Here is a 5,855-nt window from a genome sequence, read left to right as displayed (position 1 = left end):
TGGGGGCCTGTGGGTTGTGGATTCAAATCCTTTGTTGTTGTTGCTGCTGCGAGAGGAAAATGAAGGGCATGGAGAGTGTTGGAGCCTGAAGACCCCAGAAGGCCCCTCCAGGCCCCAGCTGGTGTTGCTCAGTGGGTAGAGCGCGGCCTGCCTGCTGACTGCAGGGTCCCGGGTTCGATTCCCGGTCAGGGCACATTGCCCGGGTGGTGGGCTCAGGCCCCAGGAGGCAGCCGATCAATGATGCTCTCTCAGCACTGATGTTCCTCTCTCTCTCTTTCGCTCTCCCTTCCTCTCTGAGATCTATAAAAATATGTTTTTTTTAAAAAAACAAACCCGGAGATGTGGCAGGGCTCCAGAGACAGAGGGTGCGGGCCACCCTTTGAAGGTAGGGACCGGGCCCCACCTGGCTGAGGTCATTGATACCGGCTGCTGACAACTTGCCCGTGGCCTCAGCATTCAGCCTGGGGGAGGGCGAGGCAGGGGAGGCCTCAGACCAGGCCCTGGAGGCGGAGACAGGAACCCCCGGAAACCCTGGAGGAAGGAGGGTTAGGAGACCTGATCTCCCCCCGCCCCCCCACCCCCAGGCTCTGCGTCTAAGCTCTCCAGTGACCAGGGAGGTGACACCTCTCTATTCCACCATTAGACCTGCGAACTGTGGGCAGCCCCCAGTGGCCTGCCTGCTCCCCTGATGATTCAGAGTGAGAAGAAAAGGAGATAATGGGCTTGGAAATGCTTTCCAAACCAAAGCTCTGGACGTGCACGTGTCTGGCAAAGGCAAGGGAGCCATGTGCATGCACGCCTGTTCTCCTGTGGATCCTGTGTGGACGGAGGTGCAATTCTCTGACCCAGGCTGGGACTCGTAGCAGCAGCCTGCGACAAGTATAGCGTACACTGCAGTCTATGAAAGACGCGCACAGGAATCCCATGTTCAGTGCACTTCCAACAATACTGATTTTAGAGGATGAAAAAGTGCCGGGGATTATCTGACACCCAGAAATAATAACCAAAATGTGGTGGCCATTTGACTTTTTCTCGGGAGGCAGACCAAGCCTGTGGCTTGTGGACTGGACAGTCTCACGGCATTGAGCATGCTTTGGGTTTTAGGTTTTGGCAAATCAGGCTCATCCTAATATTTTCTATGCCTGGAGTCCTAGAATCTCTTGTTCCGAAGGAATCTATGAGGAGATCCTCTTTCCATTCAGAACCAAGGCATGATCATTATAAGGGTCTAATTTTTAAAAGTCAAATCTAGACTCATCTTTTCCAACTTGGGAAGTTCTATCACCAGTAAGGCAAAACCTGAGAGCACACCATACCTCGTTATGACTGAGAAAACAACGTGAGGCAGACAATGTTTTCAAAGATGGTCACACAATATCTCCTGCATCAGGAAGCGGAGTCTACTTTTCCTCCCCTTGAATCTGCGTGGGCCCTGGGACTGATTTAACCAATAGAATGTGGCAGAAAACATGTCCGAGGACTCCCGAGGCCAGGCATTGAGAAAGCCCGACAGCCGCTTTGCACTCTGGGAGAAGCCAGCTGCCACATAAGGAGAGACCGCCATGCTGTGAGGGAGCCCAAGCTCCATGGAAAGGCCAGTGGCAAAAGCCAGCTGTGTGGCCAGCCCCTGGAGAGTTAGCCCGTTCCAGCTGAGACGCTGGGGGATGAGTGAAAAGGCCCCCCAGGAAGTGGCAGCCCTCGCCTGGAAGAGATGAGGCATCCTCCGGGAGACCTGCGGCCATCGCAGGACTGTCAGCAAATAGGTGATTGTTGCTGTCAGGCACTCAATACTGGGGCGGCTTTAAACGTAGCAATAGGTAACCGAAACACACAGCCAGACAACAGACAGACTCCTAGCACAAAGGGGAGCTTCAGGGATAAAAACGTTTTTTATCTTATCTTAGGCATCATTTGCTTTCTGTGTACTCTCTGACTGACTTAGACTTTTCTCACCTGGTGCTTGTTTACCCCAGTGGTGTACGAAGGCGAAGGCGGTGGTTGGGGCGAGGGGTAGAAGTCTGCTTCTGTGAGGGATGAGTATTTTATCACTGATATTTTTTGGGAACAGTTTGAGCATGAATATAATAAAAAAGAAACGGACTTTTAGTCCATTTCAAAGTTCTCTACACACACACACACACACACACACACACACACACAGAAATTCCCTGCTTATTGCCATACCTGGGGTCGGTCGTTGCCACTGCATCCCTTTAGGTCTGCCACTGGTTTACAGACACACATGCAGTGAAAGCGAAACCCAGGAGTGATGCCATCTCCACAGGAGAGATCTGTCTGAACACAACCCAACTGTCACACTGCACAGCTGCAAGCCAGCCTCTCATCCGACGGTTGACAAAGACCCAGCCAGGTTCCCTGCCCGGGCAGACCCGGGGAATCCAACCATCCTTTCATGCAAAGGCTCATGCTCCATGGGTTGCTATAGTACCCACTTCCAGCCCACCCCCTGCTGTGGGGAGTGACCCTTCCCCATCTGTCAGAGTCCTCCCGTCTGTTTTCCATGGGGCTCAATGCACTCCCTCGTCTAACCCAACAAAAGGGATTCAACCTCAACTGTTTTTGTTCTGAAGGACCACAGGGCAGGACCACATTTATGCCAACACCCAGAAACAATACAGCGACTGCCCCCGCCTCTGCTAAGAAAGGCAGGCTGTGGCCGTTGCCCTGCCAGTTGCATGAAGGCTGCTAGAGAACGTTGTTTCCTACCAAGCTGCAGGTGGGGACCCCATAGGGTGGCTACTCAGCGCAACCCTGGAGCAACGAACAAGTCACCCAGTCTGTTTTGAATCGATCAATAACTACGGTCTTCTGAGCTGCTACCATCTAGTCAGCATGTTGTCAAGTGTCTGGAAAGGACAGAATAGTCTTTTATTAGAATTGCATTTTTGGAGAACAATCCTTGGTGTTCCAGCAAAACCTATTGTCCTAAGAAAGGGGCAAAGATCCGTCTTGGTCTCCAGAGAGCCTGGAGCAGAAGGAAGCAAGAGGTTTGTGAACTCCACTTTCTGAAATAAAACAGAAATCTAAGTGGGCTGCCTGCTGCCATCTCTGGAAGAAGGGTATACGTATGACAGCTTTTGAAGATCCTGGGACCTCTCTAGGCCCACATTTTAGTTTCTTTAGCCCTATGCCACATGGCGATGAGAAATACAACCTGAAAACGAGAAGGCTCCGTGTGCCGGCGCGGGCACCAGGAAGGAGAAGGGGGATGGACCCCCTCACGTGGCAGCCAGGGTATAGGGACAGGAGACCTCAGAGCTGCGGTAGCGGACGCTGGGTTATGAGTGACCCTCGAGGTCCGCAGACTGAGTGCTTTCTCCAGTTTCTGTAACATCCAGACTTTAAAGGCCGTTCAGTTTCTAGGCGAATGCACAATAAGTATCCAGTTATTTGAAATTGTATTAAAACCTATCCTTACAGCAGAGCAGAAAGCAAGTCACCCTGAATGGGTGTGACCCAGATACCGGGCATACGATGTGCCTCCATGTGCCACCCCCAGCCCCAGGGAGCCTTGAAGCTTGCAGAGACCCGCCATCTGGGGCAAGCCAGCCGGTCCTATGGCAGTTGCAGTGTTATCACAGGTGTGTGAGCAAAGGTCCTTTATAGCTCCCGCTGCCAAAGCTACCTCTTCACTCACACGGCCACGCTGGGTCACTGCCCACAGTCTCCGGTGCCAGAAGCAGCCGCAGGTGGGGGCTGTAACCATAAATTGCTCTATGATGGGGACAGGCTGAGGAGAACGTGTCCTCCTGGCGTTCTCAAAAGGATGACGCTGACAATATGATTGCTACTCACGTAAGCGCCACAGTGCTGACATAGTCTGCCCGTGTAAGGAAAACTTGTTTATTCTTCTGTCTGGAATTAACCACCTTAAATATCCATTACATCTTGCAAGATTAATTTGTGTTCTTAAATGTCCAGGGTTTTCATGGCTTTGGCAAAGCCGGACCTAAGCCTGTTGATCATCGGAGGTTGGAGGTTTTGATTTCTGTTCTTTCAGGGCCTCTCCTGCTGTCCTCCTCTTGGTAGGAGTTCTCATTTCTTTCCCGTTATAATCAGACAGCGGGAGGGTACCAATAGCATAGCCCCATAAAGGTTGAACATCAGCCACTTATTCCTTCAGGCCTTCTGTGTTCACAGCATCCATCCATTCATTCAATAATGACTTAATGAGCACCTACTCTAACCCAGACAGGAAATATAATAAGCAAATATACATATATAATATGCAAATTAGGCCAGGACGCCAGAACGGGTCACGACTGGACAGGAGGAGGTTGCGAGAGCAGGTGAGGCCGGGAGCGGAGCCAGGGGATGGGGAGACGCTGCGAGTCAAGCGCAGGTCCCAGCTCCCCGTGGGGCGCCTCCTCGGCCTCTAGTAAATATATAAAGTAATAAGTGTTGTGCAGAGAAACATAGCTGGGTGAAGGGTTAGAGAGAGGCTGGTGAGGAGGAAGGGTGGTCAGGAGGGCCTCGCTGAGGAGGTGGCGCTTGCGCAGCAAGCATGGAAGGGCGTGAGGGAGGGAAGAGGCAGCCGGAAGAGCCGGTGCCAAGGCCAGAGGCAGACGAGCCCTTGTGCTCAGGCGTCAGCACTGTCCTCGTGCTAAGCAGTGCCACCGAGCGTTCGGTGTGATGTGGTGGCTGCTGGCTACTTGAGCAGAACCATAGGTCTACAGGTTGAAGAAGACCGGCCACAGAACTGGGAATTCCTGTGCACTCTTTCGGGGTTTTTGCAGCACTTCCAGAAAGGCATGTAGGTCCCTGAGAAGTAACTTTTGGTGTTTACCATTATATCATGGAACTGAATGTCAGAGCCCTGAGAAGAGGGCCCACAGTTTGGGTCTCAGGTAACCAGTTGTGCTGCATGGTGGGAAGGCAAACCGCTTTGGAGTCTGTGCTGCCTGGTAAGGAAGAAACAGGCTATTACAGAGGGCCTGCTCTATCTAGAACAGGGATAGCCACTTCTTCCGAGTGCCTCAGCTTCCTCAACTGTGAAGGAGGGAAAGTAATATCAACTCAGACAGGAAAAGCAGAAAAGTGCCTGGGACACGTGGATGTTTGATAAGACTTTGTTCTTACCAGAACATAGAACTTGTTAAAGGGTGTTATATGTGGGAAATAGGATTTTTTATTTTTTTAAAAAAAAGGAAAACACACACTAAAGCTTAAAAGATTTAATAACTTCTGCGACTTGAGCCACAAAACACACAAGCTTAAGATCTCCCATCACTAAAAAGTCTAAATAAGCAAGAACCACAGAGGTGGTATAGATCCAAGTTTAAATCTGTCCTTAGCTCATTTGCATTTGTATTTTTTGTTAATCCTCACCCAAGGATATTTCCTCCACTGCTTTTTCAGAGAAGGGCGGGGGGGAGAGAGAGAGAGGAACATCGATGTGACATACATCAACTGGTTGCCTCTTGCATGTGCCCCAATCATGCTCTGACTGGGGACAGGGAGAGAACCTGCAACCCAGGTACTTGGCCTTGACTGGGAATTGAACCGGAGACCCTCTGGTGTGCAGGCCAATGCTCGAACCACTGAATAACACCGGCCAGGGCTTATCTGCATTTTGTATTATCTAAATGTTTAAAGTCAGAGTTTGGAAAATAAGCCCTGAAAAGTAAACTCCTAGAAGCCACTCTATATAACAAAAGGATAATATGCAAATTGTCCCCTTCACAGGGAGTTTCACCCGGGAGTTTGACCAGGGTGCAGGGTGGCTGGCCAACTGCCCGTGGCCCCTTCCCCAGCCGGCCCCACCCCCAATCGGCCCCCCACACCCTGATCAGGGGTGGGGCCGGCCCAACCCCACCTGTGCAAAAATTCATGCA

Source organism: Myotis davidii, unplaced genomic scaffold (genome assembly GCF_000327345.1).
Source record: "Myotis davidii unplaced genomic scaffold, ASM32734v1 scaffold390, whole genome shotgun sequence".
NCBI classification, from domain to species: Eukaryota; Metazoa; Chordata; class Mammalia; order Chiroptera; family Vespertilionidae; genus Myotis; species Myotis davidii.
This window is presented reverse-complemented; position numbering follows the sequence as displayed.